Consider the following 16,960-nt stretch of genomic DNA (forward strand, 5'->3'; position numbering starts at 1 on the left):
ATTTTTATTGAAGTCTGCAGGGGAGCTATTATATGTGTTTTAGATGGTCACTATGGATATTATAATCATCTTTAAGGTCCCTGGGAATCTACTATATTATTTTAATGTGGAATACTAAGAATATTTCTTTAGCATTGAAGACAACAAGGTAGCTATTAGTTTTACAGGGCACAATGAATTAATCACATTTATATTAAGGGTACCAAGCCAGGCAGCTATTCTGTTAGGTTTAGATTTTATAGAGTGGAAAGCATTTTAGTATGAACAGCCACAGGGTAGTGATTACAGCAGTTTTATTGGTATAAAATGAATATAATATCAGTATAGAAAGAACAAGGGATGGTTTAAAAAAATAACAGAATTCTTCTTTAAATTTAATTTAATTAGTTTATTTTTTATGTATTACTCAGGATTTAACCCAGTGCCTCACTTGTGCTAGGCAAGTGCTTTAACAGTAAGCCATGAACCCAGAACCAAAGGACAGTTTTTATATGAATTTAAGAGGCCACATATTCCATATTACATAAATTTGGAAGGAATTGAAAAAACTATTAATTTTGGATGTAAAATGATTGATAATATGTTGGCATTAAAGCCAAAGGACAACTACTATATTAGTTATAAATTCTAATGTATGAATACTATGTTCATGTTAAAGGACACAGTGCATACTAAGGATATTATGTGAGTGTCAGAGGTCACATTAAGGGTATAAGTGTTTTTTGTCACAGTGAGTGTATTATGTGAGTGTCAGGTTCCACAGTGAGGATATTATGTTAGTGTCAAAAGTCAAGTGTAAGCATTATATGTGTGTCAGAGTCCAGAGTGAGGATATTTATGTGAGTTTCTCATGTCAGAGTTCTGATATTATGTGAATGTAAGTGGTCAAATGAGGTAGGTATTAGATTTTGCTTTGGTGAATATTAATGTGTGGAAAAGCATGATACTTACAATAATCTCAATCACATAAAATGTGATGTGTATGTATACTTATGACCTGGAAGGTATGTCCGAGTAAGCTGCTTGCAAATGAATAACTTTGTTCTTTGCTTGTATTTTTATTTTTTCTGTAATTTACATGCTAACCTTTAAAAATAAATGGTATTTTTTAAAAAGTGGTCATGTGAGGATAGTATGTGACTTTGAGAGTATGCAGGGCAAATACTTTTTGAGTATTTTAGGTCACTCTAAAGATATTATGTGATTGTTAGTAGTCAAGGGAGAATATTATGTAAAAGGGACCAGAGTGAGGATAAGTAAGTGTCATAGACAGCATCAGGATATTCTGTGTCAGTGGCTATAGTGAGGTAGTTACCAGAGTGTCAGAGGCATTGAGAAGTTATTATGTGAGTGTTGGTAGGCAGATTAAAGATATGTGAATGTGAGCTGTCAGAGTGAAGACATTATGTGTCAGAGGCCAGATTGAGGGTAATATCTGGATTTCAGTGGCTACAGTGAGGACAGTTTGTCAAGGTTAGTGGTCAGAGTAAGAATATGTGAGAACCTGAGGCCATACTAAGGATATTATATGAATGTCAGAGGCCAGATAAGGACTTTATTTGAGTGTCAGATGTTATAGTGAGGGTGTAATATGAGTTTAAGAGGCCACATGGAGGATATTTTTTGTGTGTCTGATACCAGAGGAAGAGTGTTATGTAAGAGTCAGAGGTTACAGTATGGACATTATGTGCATGTAATTATTCATAGTGAGGATATTATGTGAATGTGAGAGTCCAAAGTGAGGGTATTATGTGAGTGTGAGAGGGCACATATTATTATATGAGTTTCAGAGGTCACAGTGGAGATATTATGTGAAAGTCAGAGGCTGCATTGAGGTTTATATGTGAGTGCCAGAGGCCATAAGCAGGGTTTTATGTAAGTATCAAGGTAAAAATGAAGGAAGTTTTTGAGTCAGACCAAGGGAAGATATTATATGATTTTCATGGCAACAGTGAGTGTATTTTATGAGTGTCAGAGGACACAAGATATTATGTGAGAGTCAAAGACCATAGTGAAGATATTGTGTGTCAGAAGTCACAGTATTTTATACAAATGTTTGAGGACACACTGATGACATTGTATTAGTGTCAGAGGTCAGACAATGTTTATTGAAAGTCAGAAAACAGGGAAGATACTCGATGAGTGACAGTGGTTACAGTGGTCACATTGAGAATATTATGTGTCAGTGGTTAGAGTGATGATATTACGTGAGTGTCAGAGGCTACAGGAGTGAAATGTGTGAGTCTTATTGGCCTCAGTGAGGGTATCTTATTAGTCATAGGCCACATTGAGGATATTATGTGAATGTCAGATGCCACTGTAATGGTATTTTTTTAGTTTCAGAGACCAGAGTGAGGGTACTAAATGTCAGAGGTTTAATTATGTGTATTATGTAAGTGTCAGAGGCCACATTGATGGTATTATATGTGTGTCAGAACAAAATGAGGATATTATGTGAGTGGCAACTGTCCCAGAAAGGATACTTTGTGAGTGTCAGAGGCTAGAGTTGGGGTATGCTGTCAATCACAGGGACAACACTGAGTAAATTATGTGGGTGTCAGTGGCCACAGTGAGGATATTTAGTCACATCAGGGGACAGCTTGAGGATATTATGAGTGTCCCAAGTCACTCTATTGGACCATAGTGAGATAGTAGGTGAGTTTCAGGGGTGACAATTATACTGTGTAAGTGTATAAGGCCACATTGAAGGTATTTTGGAGAGTATTAGAGGCCACATTGAGGATATTATATGAGTTTCAAGGTAATATTGATAACATTTTCTGAGTGTCAGATGCCAAATGAGGATATTATGTGAATATCATGGGTAAAAGTGAGTATACTAAGTGAGGGACAGAGGTCACAGTTAGAATATTATGTGAGTGTCAGAAGCAAGATTGAATTTATTATATGAATATCAGAGACCAAATATGGATATTATATGAGTGTCAGAGGCTACATTGCAAGCATGATGTGAGTGTCTCAGGTCACAAAAAGGTATTACATGCATGAAAAGTCACATTGAATGTAATATGTGAGTATAGGAGGCCAATCTGTGGGTATTATGTGAGTATCACAGGTTAGAATGAAGATATTATGTCAGTATCAGATACCAAAATGATCACATTATGAGTGCAAAAATTCACAGAGAGGATATTATATCAGTCTCAGACATCACAATGAGGGTATTATGTCAATGCCAGAGGTCAAAGTGAGGATATTTTATGTGTGTTAAGGACCCAGTGAAAATATTTATGTGACTTTCAAAGAACACAGTGTGATATTATGTAAATGACAGGGACCGGAGTGGTAGTAGTCTGGGTCTGAGGTCAAAATGTGTATATTATGTGATTGTCAGAGACCAGAACTGGGGATTAATGTGAGTGTCAGAGGGTACAGTGAGGGTATTATGTGAGTGCCAGAGGTCACAGTACACTTATTTTGTGTCAGAGGTAGCATTTATGTTATTATGTATCAGAGGCCAATTAAGGATATAATGTCTGTGTCAGAGGTCAAATTGAGTGCATAATATGAATGAGATCAAGTGAGGTTATTATTTGAGTGTCAGTGGTCAAAGTGAGAATATTACATTAGTGTCAGAGGTTGGAGATGATATTTTGTGAATATCATAATCCAAACTGAGGGAACTATATAAGTAACAGAGGTCCCATTGAGGTTATGTTGTGATTAAAAGAGGTCACAGTGAGGACATTATGTGAGTGTCAGAGGGACCAGGGAAGATATAGGAAAGTGTAGAAGTCATTTCAGAAAATAATGTGAGTGTCAAAGATCACAGTGAGGACATAATATGAGTATGAGTGGCCACAGAGGTATTATGTCAGTTTCTAAAAAAGAACAATGAGATATTATTTGAGTGTCACAGGTCTCAGAAGAGGAATTATGTGAGAGCCAGAGGATACATTGAAGGTATTCTGTGAGTGACTCAGTCCATGTAAGGATATTATGTGTGAGAGAGAGGTCACACTAAGGTTATTATGTGAGTAACAGAGGTCATTTTGAGAATATTATTTCAGAGTTAGAGGCCAAAGGAGGGTATTATGTGTCTGTCAGAGACCACAGTGTGTATATTTTATGAGTGTCATAGACCACAGTGAGGGTATTAAGTAATGGTTAGAGTTCACAGTGAGGGTAATCTGTGAGTGTGAGTTGTTAGATGAGTTTATCATGTCAGTGATAGAGGCCAATGGAGGACATTTGTGTCAGAGGTCAGAGTGAAAGTATAATGTGTCAAATGTCACATGGAGGGTATGATGTTAGTGTCAAGGGGGAAGTGAGGATAATTTTGATTGTCACAGGTATCAATGAGCTTATTTTGTGAGTGTGAGATGTTAGAGTGAGGATATTGTTGAATGTCAGAAATCAAGTCAGGATGTTTTGTGACTATCAGAATCACAGTGAAGATATTATTTGAGTGTTACATGCTACAGGGAGGTAAAGTGAGTATCATAGGAAGCAATAATTATATTATGTCAGTGTCAGCAGTCACAGTGAGGTTGTTATGTCACTCTCAGTGTTTTATGTGAGTTTCAGAAGCCACTATGAGGAGATATGAGTATCAGAGAAAAGAGTGAGGTTATTATGTCAGTTTCAGAGGCCACAATAAAAGTATCATGATTGTACCTGAAGTCACACTGAAAGTACTTTTTGAGTGACAGAGGTCACAAGAAGGATATATTTTCAGTGTCAGAGGTCACTATGGGGGTATTTTGTGAGCATAAGGGGTCATGCTTATTGTACAATGTGAACTTCAGGGGTCACCATGTGGGTATTTGGTGAGCATCAGTGGTCAAGCAGAGGTTACTACCTGAGTGTCAGAGGTCACAGTGAGGAAATATGTGAGTGACAGGAAAAATTGAGGATAATATTTGAGTGTCACAAATCACAATGAAGGTGTTATGTGAGTGTCAGAGGCCATTTTGAGGGAATCGTGTGAGAGTCAAAAGTCAAAGAAAGGATATTATATATGAATCAGAGATCACAATGAGGTTATTATATGAGTATCAGAGGTCACACTGAGAGTATTATAAGTGTCAGAGGTCCCAGAGAAGTTATTATGGGAGTGTCTGAGACCACAGTGAGGATATTATATCAGCATCAGAGGTCGCAATGAGGTTATAATGTGAGAGTCATAATTCATGATGAGGGTATTATGTGAGCATCACAGGCCAAAGTGAGTGTGTCAATGTGAGTGTCAGTGGTCATACCTAGGATATAATATGAGGCCACACTGTGGGTATTAAATCAGTGTCAAAGGTCACAGTAAGGGTATCATTTGAGAGTGAGAGTTCACAGTGGGGCTAATATAGGAGTATCAGAAGTCACAAAGAGTGTTGTGTGACTGACACAGAAAATGTGAGGATATTATGTGTCAGAGGATATATTGAGAAAATATTTTCAACATCAGGAGCCTTAGTGTGGATATTTTATGAATGTAACAGGTTATGATGAGGGTATTTTGTTAGAGTCACAAACCAAGTGAGAACATTGTGTGAATGTCAGAGGCCACATGGAAGTTATCATATAAACATCAGAGATGTCAATTGAGAATATAATGTGTGTCATAGGCAACAGTAAGGGTATTATGTGAATATCAGAGGAGAAGTCAAAGTGAGAACATTATTTGAGTGGTCGAGGTCATATTCATATTATTAAATGAATGTAAGAGGACAAAATGGGATATTGTGTCAGTGTCATAGGACACAGTGAGGATAGTAAATGAGTGTTCAGTGTCACAGTGAGTATACTCTGTTAGCTTAAGTGACCATGTTAATATATTATGTAGTTTCAGAGCCCAGTGAGTTATTGTAATAGTGTCAGTGGCCACTATTATGCTATTATGTGAGTGTCAATTATGTGAATTCCAGAATCCACGGTGAGGGTTTCATTGCAGTGTCAGATGCCCCAGGTAGGATATCATATATCAGGGGGGGTGTGAGTGTATTATGTCTGTGTCTGAGGTCACTCTGAGATAATTATATAAGCATCAAAAGCCACAGTGAGGATATGATGTCAATTAGAGAACACATTGAGAGTATCAGGTTTGTGACTCAGGTAATATAAGAAATTATATGAGTGACACCTGTCACTGTGATGGTATTATGTCAGCATCAGAGGTCAGAATGAGGGTGTAATGTGAGTGTCAGGGAACACAGTAGGGTATTTTGTGAGAGTCAGCAGCCAAGTGAAGATATGTGAATGGCATAGGATACAATGAGGGTATTATGTGAGTGTCAGTGGCCACAGGAGACTACTATATGTCTGAGATTATAGTGACTATCCTGTGTTCATGTCAGAGGCCACAGTGAGGATATTTAGTGGGTTACAGAGGCCATGTTACAGGAATATGTGAGTGCCCGAGGTCATAGTGAGAATTTTGTGTGTGTGTGATTAGAGTCCACAGTAAGGGTTTTATGTGATTGACACAAGAAGAGTAAGGACATTATGTCAGTATCAGAGAATGAGTGAGGATATTATGTGAATGACAGAGGCCACATGAAGGTATTATGAGAGTGTTCAAGTCACAGTGAGTAAATTACATAATCTCAGGGTTCTGGTAAAAATATTGTGAAACTGCCACATTAAGGATAATTTGTAATTGTCAGAGGGCAGAATGAAGGCATTATGTAATGGGAAATAGGCACAGTGAAGGTATTAGGTGAGTGTCAGAAGCCCCAAAGAGAATATTCTGAGTGTCATAGGCCACACTTTTGGTATTATGTGTCAGAGAGCACATGCAGGTGTTATATTAGTATCTGAGGTGAGAAATCACAGTGAGTGCATTTTTTGAGGATTAGATGTTATATTAGGATATTTTATCAGTGACATTTGTTATACTTAGGATATTTTTTGAGTGCCTGAGGTAACACTGAAGATATTATGTGAGTGTGGTCATACTGAGGTAATTATCTCTCCGAGGCTACGGAGTATAATATGTGAGGATCAGAGTTCACAGTGAGAATATTATGTCAGTGTCAGAGGCCAAATTAGGGTATTTTGTGTTTTGTAGGTGACTTTGATGGTTTTATATCAGAAATTCCAGTATGGTAATATGTGTGTGTCAGAGAAAACAGTGAGCAAAATTTATGAGAGTCAGAGGCCACAGTGATTTTACTATGTGAGTATAAAATTCAGAATGGTATGTCATTGTCAGACAGCAAGTGAGGATATTATAACAGTGTCATAGGCCACATTTAAGGTATTATGTAAGATTGAAAGACCTCACTGAGTATAATATGTGTGTAGGAAGTCACAATTTTGGTATTATGTGAGTGTCTGAGGTCATGATGAGGACATAATGTGTCTGTGGTAACAATGAAGAAATTATTTAAGTGTCAGAGACAGATTGAAGACATTCTGTGTCAGAGGCACAGCAAGGTATTATATGAATGTGTGATATCACAATGAGTGTATTATGTGAGTAATTCATGTGACAGTGAGTATAATATGTAAAAGACATTTTGTAAATGAGAAGATGTTTTGTAAATGTCAGAGGCCACAGTTAGGAAAAAATTTTCAATCTCAGAGCCTATTCTGAATAAATATATGAATATACATGAATATTTTAAGTATATTTGAGAGCATCAGTTGCCATAGTGAGTATATTTTGTCAATGGCAGGGGTCATAGTGATATTATGTGACTTTCAGATCAGAGTGATGGTATTGTATGAATGTCAACATAAGAGTGAAGATATTTTGTGAGAGTCAGAGGCCAAGTGAGGGTATTATGTGAATGTAAAAAGCCTCAGTAGGGTATTATATGAATGTCAGATGTCACAATGAGCATAATATGTGAGAGTGAGAGACCCCAGTGAGGGCATTAATTGACTTTAAGAAGTCAGTGAAAATGCTATGTGTGATAGGCCATGGTGAGAGTGTCAGAAGCCAAGTAAGGATTTTATGTCAGAGGCCAGTGTATTGTAGCATATCAGTGTAAGAAGCCACAGTGAGTGTAAGAGATTATAAAGAGGGGATTATGTGAGTGAATCAGGCCACGTCAGGATATTATGTGACTGTCAGAGGCCACATTGCTCCATTTTTGAAATTGAAAAAATGTTTATCTTGAAAGATTGACTAGGAAGTTTAAGGCACATACCCATGATTTCACGGATGTCCAGTACACAGCTGCCTTGCCCATGATGATGAGAAAAATGGATGTGGGGTAAGAAGAGGTAATAGAGCCAAGAGGTCCAACAGAAAATGCAACATGTTGGAACCAGAAGCCCTACATTCCCCCATGAATTGTAAGACAATGTGAGCCAGTCCTGGTCCTGAGTTCTTGATATAAGGAATGGACCACTTCCCTAACTAAGAACATATTCCAAAAGACCATTTCCCTTGCTAAACCAAACTTAGACTGGTAACAAATATGCCCAAAGTCCTCCAAGCCATGGTGTGCCATGTTCCTCTGTGAATCACAACTTGAGGTCAGTACACACTTGGCTAATTGAGGTTTAATTTTGCTGCCATTCCTTCTTGGCACATGGGGCTAGGTGCTGAGTTGAAGGCTGGCACAGACTCTTGGGCATGTCTGACATGGCCCACAGTCTCCTAGGATTTTCTAGCCAGTGCAAGTGTCAGTCTGAACAAGAAGTAATGACAGTAAGGGGACTAGGGCTCAGGTTTTATCCTAGTGTTAACAAAGCACATATTAACATATGAATTTCAACAGTTCTGATGAAGGAACTCCCTTGTGGGGTCCTGCTGAGAAGGGTCAGGCAACAGGGAGAGAAAGAGAAAGACTCAGAGAACTGCAGCAGTGGCTGACAGCATAGTCTAGTACCCTTGAATTCCTTTGAAGTGCTAGAGGACCAGTCAGAAGCAAAAGATTCACTTGTGAATATTCACCCTGGATAGTTCAGGGTCAGGGCTCAATGCCCAGACTACATTGACACATTCAGTCCCATGGGAATATTTGTTTCAATTCTGAATATTTAGGGGAAAACCCTCAATATGATTTGGATTCCAAAATATCCAGTGCCATTATTCTTAGCATAGCACCTTCCATGGGGCAGGACAGGTTAGGTACACCTAGATGAGCTTCCTAACACTAGTTCCCAGTGGTAGATGTGTAGGGTTTGCAGGAGAGAGTTGGATGTCTCAGGAAGCTCTGGGGCTCTAAGTGAGGACAGTGAGTCTAATGTGGTCACATGTCTATATATTTCTGTACACCACCCACAAGTTTACTAGCAGCACTGTAGTTGAATGTTTTGAGTCTTTTGCTCAACAACTACATCGTCACATGGAACAGTAGCAATATCATCATACATGCAATTTTCTATTTTTTTAAATTTGAGTATTTTCTGAATTACCTAGACCACCAAATTTTTAACTATCATTCTTAAGTCTGTATAAGAGTTGTGGAACAATGTAACAATTAATTCAGCCATATTGCTCCTCTAGAATATTTAGTTTCCTCTAGTTTTTAGCTAATATAAAAATTATCTGTAAAATTTAAAGATCTTACCCAAAATAATAAAACCAGAGTGAGTGTAGAGAATTTTTGGTTGGGGAAGAAATTCTGTTGTCTCCCATCCCTTTCCAACAAGACCAATCTTACTTGGAATCCTGTTTCCTTGACAGAAGTTTGGCCCTTGAATGGTTCAGATCTTTGCCCCCTTAGACATTTTGTGTAACTTGCCCCTACTCAGCTCTCTTTCTGGTGCAGTTGTGCTGAATCTTGGATGTTGGGAAACAGTCTCCCCTCTTCTTTGAGTGGCTGCCTCTGAGAGAAAAGGGAATAGGCCACATCCTGACTACTGAAAGACACAATGACTCCATAGTGCTTTCTAAGGAAGGTAAAATGTAGTTTATGTACAGCATCTGGTTTAAGTGGTTACATAAAACTTTTCCCCTTCATAGGATAGAAAATCTTGGAGTCTTCAAAAGGAGGGTGGGGTGGGTGGGCTTTTTAGTTATTTTTATGTGACCCAACCTGTGATTTCTATTTATACAGGATCATTAGAGTCAAACAGATCATGTAATTAAACTCTAAGGTGAGAGAATATCATTGTGACTGCATTGTCATATTACAGAAACTAGATTATTCTAGAGTAAAGGGTTAATAATCTGTCCTTGGAGCTGCAAGCCCAGTGTGTAATTTGTGGTGGGAATATTTTCAGTTGAATAAATGGTAAACATGTGCCAGAATTCTGGGTACATTGGTTCAATATAGCTGTGCCCCAGCTGGTTGTGCAAGATGGGGAGACAAAGGACCTCAGGGCTGGCTTGCTTCTCTGTAAACTTAGGGCATTTTTCTGCATGCTCTCAAATGCCCTTTTCCTTTTATGTCTCTTCTCTTCTTCCATGGAGATTGGTCTCTGGCAGATATTTGAGAAGCAGATGAACAGGAGGACAGTGGGAAAAGATATGACTGCTCAGCCTAGTGCTGCTCTACTTCCTGGGGACACTGTGAAATCCTGGTTTCTTTTCCTAGATCTCTTAACAAGCAATAATCACATAATAGTTAATTTGGGAGTTATGACATGACTCAATGGTCAGAAAAGAAGGTGCTGGGAAGAACAATAACCTCTGAATTATATCATGTCTAAAAGGATATGTGGTTGGAAACTAAAGATGCAGTGACCAGAACCAGGAATCTGGTTTTGAAGTGTATGATCTTGACTACATTTGGGATAGGATATCTTCCTGGCCTCCTGGATGCTCTCAGAGTGCAATGGAGATTGAATGAGTGCCTGGATAACTGTTTGTGGCAGAAGAGCACAGGGGTTATTTGTGTTCTGGTGTTACCCAGTAGCTCCAATTCTCCAAACTGAGTCAGAAGACCCTGCCTCAGATGAATGATTTTGAATGGTGCACATATGACTGGTAATTAATTTGGTAGTTCTATAGAATTTGAAGTCAATTTTTATTTGGGGCAAGTGATACTCATTTTTATTGAAAATTGCCATAAACCACTGAGGTTTTAAATACATTTTTGTAAGTAAAAGAGGTAAGGTAACTTAAGAAAAATAAGTTAACAAAAATATCTCAAGCACAAAAATTACAAAAGCAATGTGGAAATAAATATGTGTGGAAAAAACTAGAAGATGTGAGCAGACAGGGAGTCTTCCAAACTCAGCCTCAAACTGACTGACGAAGGGCCTCTGTGAGGTGCTATTGAAGCCAGAATTAAGGACAGGTAGTTAGTGTAGAAATAGGGAATCGGGTCAATTTGAGGAAATGAAGCCATGAAGCCATCTGCCTCTGGAAGTTGGAGGCTGCCCCTGGAAGAATGGAATGTCAAGGATCTCTGGAGCCCATTGATGACCAAATTTACCTGCCTTTATCAAGGACTGCAAGCAAGGAGCTGCTAATTAATGCCCACTGGGCCCTTACCTGCCTGAGTCACCTTGGCCCTCCCCCTGTCCATGGCTTCTCACTTAATGCAAAACCAGGCCTAGTCATGTAGGCAGGAAGGAAGGAGAGATAAGGGGGGAGAAAACTGGAGAACAAAAGAGACTTTAACCTATAAAAGATGTAGGGTGCGCTCACTTCTTGGGACTTTTAGAACATCAGCCATGGCCCCCTTCTTCCTGCCGGGAGAAGTCTGTATTATTCCCTTTAAATAAACCTGCTTAATATGCTTGCCTTGGCGTGCTTCTGTAGTGTTCAATCTTTAACATTAGAAGGAGCAGAACTCGTCACCGGTAAACAGTGGTATCACTATCAGGGAGTCTTCATCCTTTCTGATTACCCTCTTCCTTCTCAAGGTCTATAATATTTTTTTTTTTTTTTTTTTTTACCTCAGGGAGACTATTAGTTAGGTGATAGACCAAGAATGTTTTAAAACACACCTTTGGAGACTGGATTTGTTTTTATTTTCTTGTTTGGATTTGTTTTTATATTCTGGTTCTACAACTTCCAAGACCAGTGGCCTTGGGAAGGATGTTTAACACATTCTGAGCCCTGATATCCTAATCTCTGAAGTGGGGATGTCCTGATACCTGTATTCTTTGACAGTGCCATGAGCTGACATAGAGATTTCCCAGCTCTGTGGTGTAGTCAATTATTCTCCTGTAGATAAGAGGGGAGTGTGGAAAGTGGTGGCAGAGAATGGTGGTGCCTGGGAATAATTCTGTATAAGGGTATAGGATGTTGGACTGCTGCTATTTAAAAAAGAGCTAAATACTTATTCTTGATTATGAGAAAATATTCTATTTAAATTCAGTTTTCTTAGGAGAGGGTTTCAATCCTGATGATGGCAGAATAGGGCTATTTGAATGCAAAGTGGGAACTTGTGATGAGTGGCTATATAAATTAGAAACCTCATTGGATTCCCCAAATTTTATTGTCTGCTCCCTCCCAGAAGGTATAGCACAAGGGACTTTGGAAGATTAACTTACCATTAATCACTCAAAGTACTAGGAGATATATTGTTATAAGAAAAGAGCAAGTAACTGATGTATTTACAGAAATTGTTTATTAATAAAATATTTTGAAAATAATTTTTATTTAAAAACTTCCTTGATAAACTTCAGGTAAGTTTCAATATAAGGTTATAAAAGTGGGGACAGGGAGGAATTCAATATAATGCTTTGTTCTCTTACTTTCAGACAAAATCACAATGAATTTTTGGGACTTTAAAGAAGGCCATGGTGATAGATACTATGAGGCAGTTGGTTCTGCTGAGAGGAGGCCATAGACTTCAGCTTTGTCTTTTCCTCTCCTTGTAAATGATTGATTTTGCTGGGAAATTGAGAGACCTAGAGAAAGGTTATAGGTGACTATTCACAAAATATACTACTCCTTTTACCAAACCAATTCAGAAATGTAAGTTCTCTTGGCAGATCATATATATTGTTATTAAAGGAATGGTGCTTTTAATTTCCAAATTTCTTTCTTTTTTCCTTTTCAGTTTGTAAAAAGTTTACCAATCACCAAGAAACTCATGCTCAATTACATAAAAAAAGGCAAAGATGGATGAGGTTCAAGTACAGTTACAAGCTTTTAAATCTCAGTTAAAATGCCATCCTGGGTAGTTTTGGTATGAAACCAGACCAAGTGAACTAAAGTTATGTTTTCATAGCACCAAAATATTTGAACTTGAATTTCAGTTATGTGTTTTCATAGTATTGTATGTATGCATTTCTGTTCTATTTTTCCTTTTAAATTACTTTTTAATTTTATTCCTACTCATATTTTTATGAATTACCCTGCTTCCTAGTGCATCATTTGGATTTTGCTTCTAATATCACATATTTCCTAAGTAATTTTTTCTAATTAAGTATAAAGGTTAAGAAATCCTTTTGCTCTTAGATTTGTCATCCATCACTGATCTTCATCCTACTACAGGAAATAATTTCTCAAGCTATTTAATTTTCAAAACCTTCAGCCTATGTTAATCTTTCAGTTAATGATAATCTCTAGCTGAATTAGACATTTGTGATAATTATTCAATTTCCAAAGGTAAATAAATTTGAAACATGACAAAAAAGAGAGAAAATCTGTATTATGAAACCAGGAGTTCACATACATGCTTTACATTTAAAACATGAGATAGGAAGAAATACATCATCTGCATGCTTTGTATGGATGAAAGCAAAGGGATAGAATATTCAGAGCTAAGTTTCTTCATGTAGGTTTACATACATGTTGATGAGCAACTGAGCATAGTTTAGCTATTTTACATTCATCCTGATTTATGGGTATGTTGAAAGACTCTCAGTATACTATATTCTATATAATTGGACATTTTTTTTCTTTAAATACTTAATGAATCATTTTGTTACAAGGGCTGTGTGAAGATATCTTAGGAGATAGCAATCTGATGGATTTTAATGTTTTTAAATAAAATCAAATACTGTTTACAGAAGAATTAATCTAATTGCTTTCTCTTTATTTCTAAAAGGAGAAAGTGCTACATTTCACTGAACTTTTTTCTGTTATGGAATCTTATATTTCATATTATTTTTAGAAAATTGTTTCTTTGGTTTGTAGGCAATGATTGAAACATATTTGATATTTTCCCTGGTCTTGGCTAATATAAATTTAATAATTTTCTTTTTCATTTTCCCAGTTGGTGAACTCATTGCACATCTCTTCTGGAAATTTTCAGTTTATAAAACACATTTCTATTATCTTTGGATAAATTTTTCTTTCATGTTACTTTTATATAAAATGGGAATAAATTCATGTTTTGAAACAAATCAAGGAATCTCCTTAGTTATGTTTTATATATATATATATGTTTAAATTAAATGGGAATAAATTTATGTTTTGAAACAAATCAAGGAATCTCCTTAGTTATGTGTTCATGGCTATTAGAGGAATACCCTAAATTAAGAGATTTAATAACAGGCACCATATTCATTTTTTGAAAAACTAGCACATTCTTTGTGCTTTTTTTTTGTACTTCTCATTCATTTGCTTTCTCTTTGATCACTCTGTCTCTCTTTCTGTAGTTAGATTGAACCAAGTGGTACTTCAACACTGAGCTACATCCAAAGTTTCTCTTTTTTTCACCTTTTAGTTTGAGACAACTTGTCACTCAGCTGCTGAGGTTGCCCTCAATCTTGTGATCCTCTGGACTTAGCCTATTGGGCTGCTGGGATTATCAGAAGGTGCTACTGTATCCAGTCTAAGACCTTTGTCTTTAATAAAAGCTTTGCAAAGTGTGCTCTATTATCTGTGATTTTCTTCATTTGTTCCTTTAGTTACTTTACTAACTACCAAACACAGTTAGTCACTGAGACTATAGTTCTGAGCCAGATAGTCACTGTGTTAGTGTCTGGTCTCCTGAATCATATATTCAAATAAATTTTGCTTTGTCATGAACTGTTTAGAGCATGAATTCAGCTGTATCTTTAAAATATTAGGAAGCTAAATTCACATGAGTTTGTGTACATGTTGTAGGAATTCTTGGCACTCACTGGGCAGTCTGGTTCTTAATTACAGCAACCCAGGCAGCAATGAGCTGATTCTTCATTAGACTTTGTTTTTAATAAGACAATCTGTTTGACCTGTAGTCTTTTATATTACTATATTGTTTCTGCTGGTGTCATGTCCTTTATTTCACATTTTTCTGTGTGATATCCATAATTATATCATAAAACTTAGCATTAATATTTCTTAAATGTGTACAATTTGCAAGGTCATTCTCATATATATTGTGGGAGTTTAGAATTGTAGTTAACAATTTCAAAAAATTAACCACATTACAAAACCTTACTGGAGGCTTCCCCAGTCCAAATCCTGCATAACTATACCCTCTCCACCCTCCCCACATCCCTGTCACTCCTGGGCTTCCAGTTGCATTGCTCTTCCTCCCTCCCTCCTTTACTGCCACCCTGGCCTGCTCCATCCCTGATCCTGGCCCACTGTGCTGGTTTTCTGTTGGCCACCTTGTGCTGGGCTCTTTAGCCAGCATTTTGCCCACCCTACCATGATGATCATGGCTCAGCTCAAGACTGTGCCAAGCTTAGCTCTCAGCCCTGCTGGAATATGCAGGGGCACCTAGTATCCATGCCCCCTCCCAGGCCTCTGTCTAGGAACTTGGGCCCTCCTGGGGTCACCAGAGCACAACCTCTTCCTCTCTGGTCAGAACTCTGACCCAGACCAATGCACAATTTTGCTAGGCTCTGTAGTAAGACCCCAAATGGGCACGTAGAGAGACTTCACTTTTGCTGTTTTCTGACTATAAAGGCAGGCATCTGAATCTTCTCTCTCATCAAAGTTCTCTAAATTTTCTGATGCAGTTCTTTGCATGGATTCCCCCAGCCCTATTTACCCAAACCTGGCAGAATAGACATTTGAGCAGGCCACTCAGGAAGCCACTTGTGTTATTTGAAATGAGCAGTCATCAGACGTTTCCAAACCTTACTGGTTCAGTTAGTGTGGACCACAGCTACCGTATATCAGCAACGCCCTGTGCTACAGAATGTCTCCAACTCCCAGACACTGGACAGCTATAGAAAGAATGAGGCAGGTGGCAAGACTGCCAGTAGTCCTGGAGAAGAAAAAAAAATAATGGATTTGTCTTCAAGATGCAATAGAAACCCACACATCCAAGTCCCACCCCTGCTCTGAGATAGTGGGCCAGGCACATAGAGGACTTTACACAGTCCAAGCACAGACCCTTACCCAATATGTCTTACCCTGAGTGGAAGATGGAAATAGAGGAGCAGAGTCTCTTAGCTAAAGTGATTCTTCATGGCCACTGCTGGGGTGGATACTGAGAAAATAATGGATATGTGAACAATCTGGAAAGTGACTTAAAGATGACTGTGTGGCTTCCCAAGGCAAGGAAAGCCTCATTTCTACTCCATTGGTCAAGATCTTGGATAAGAAAGAGGAACACTGCCCCCTAATGTTCAGCAAGTTCCAGCGGTCCCTCTGCTCTTCAACCATTCTGAGAAGTGTAATAAGACCCATCTGCAAATGCTAGGGCAGCCCCAGGACAGGGACATGACTGTTCAAAATAAGCACAGGAGGAGTATAACATCCACTGATGGCAATGGTAAACCTGAATGCAATGGAAGCCATACTAAAGGTCAGCTGGGAAAACTAGAGGTGATGACAAAGGAGAGTTGCTGTTGGCACTATGTTTTCTCACTGTGTTCTGCTTTCCTTTGGGAAGATATTTTCCTTAAAGGAATTGAGTGAGTCTGTGATGAATAAATATCTTAGTTTCTTCTGCTGTCACTCAGGAACCACAATGGATATTTAAAACCTGCTTCCCTATTTTTTTGTAGGTCCAGTCACAACTCTAATGAAGCATTTTTATAATGTTTTAGATAATTTTAGTACATTTTTATTACTTAATATTAGTTGTACATCACAGTAGAATAAATTTTGATGGATATTCTGAAGCAATGCTGTGTAGAATTGGGTTTAGGAGGCAGTATTCTCATCTTTCTCATGGTTTTGTGTAAATTTTGGATTGGTTTTTCAAGGGTATGCATCACTCAAGAACATCTATTTGCAAAATTCACATTTAAAGAAGTA

At 37.9% G+C, this 16,960-nt stretch overlaps 1 long non-coding RNA gene across 1 annotated transcript in view; it reads left to right on the forward strand.

Moving 5' to 3' along the window:
* The window catches only part of LOC124973258 (uncharacterized), a 36,642-nt gene that overhangs the window by 17,366 nt on the left and 2,316 nt on the right, over positions 1-16,960 (forward strand). The gene's annotated exons all lie outside the window — the stretch shown is intronic.

Source organism: Sciurus carolinensis, assembly GCF_902686445.1.
Source record: "Sciurus carolinensis chromosome 14 unlocalized genomic scaffold, mSciCar1.2 scaffold_114_arrow_ctg1, whole genome shotgun sequence".
NCBI classification, from domain to species: domain Eukaryota; kingdom Metazoa; phylum Chordata; class Mammalia; order Rodentia; family Sciuridae; genus Sciurus; species Sciurus carolinensis.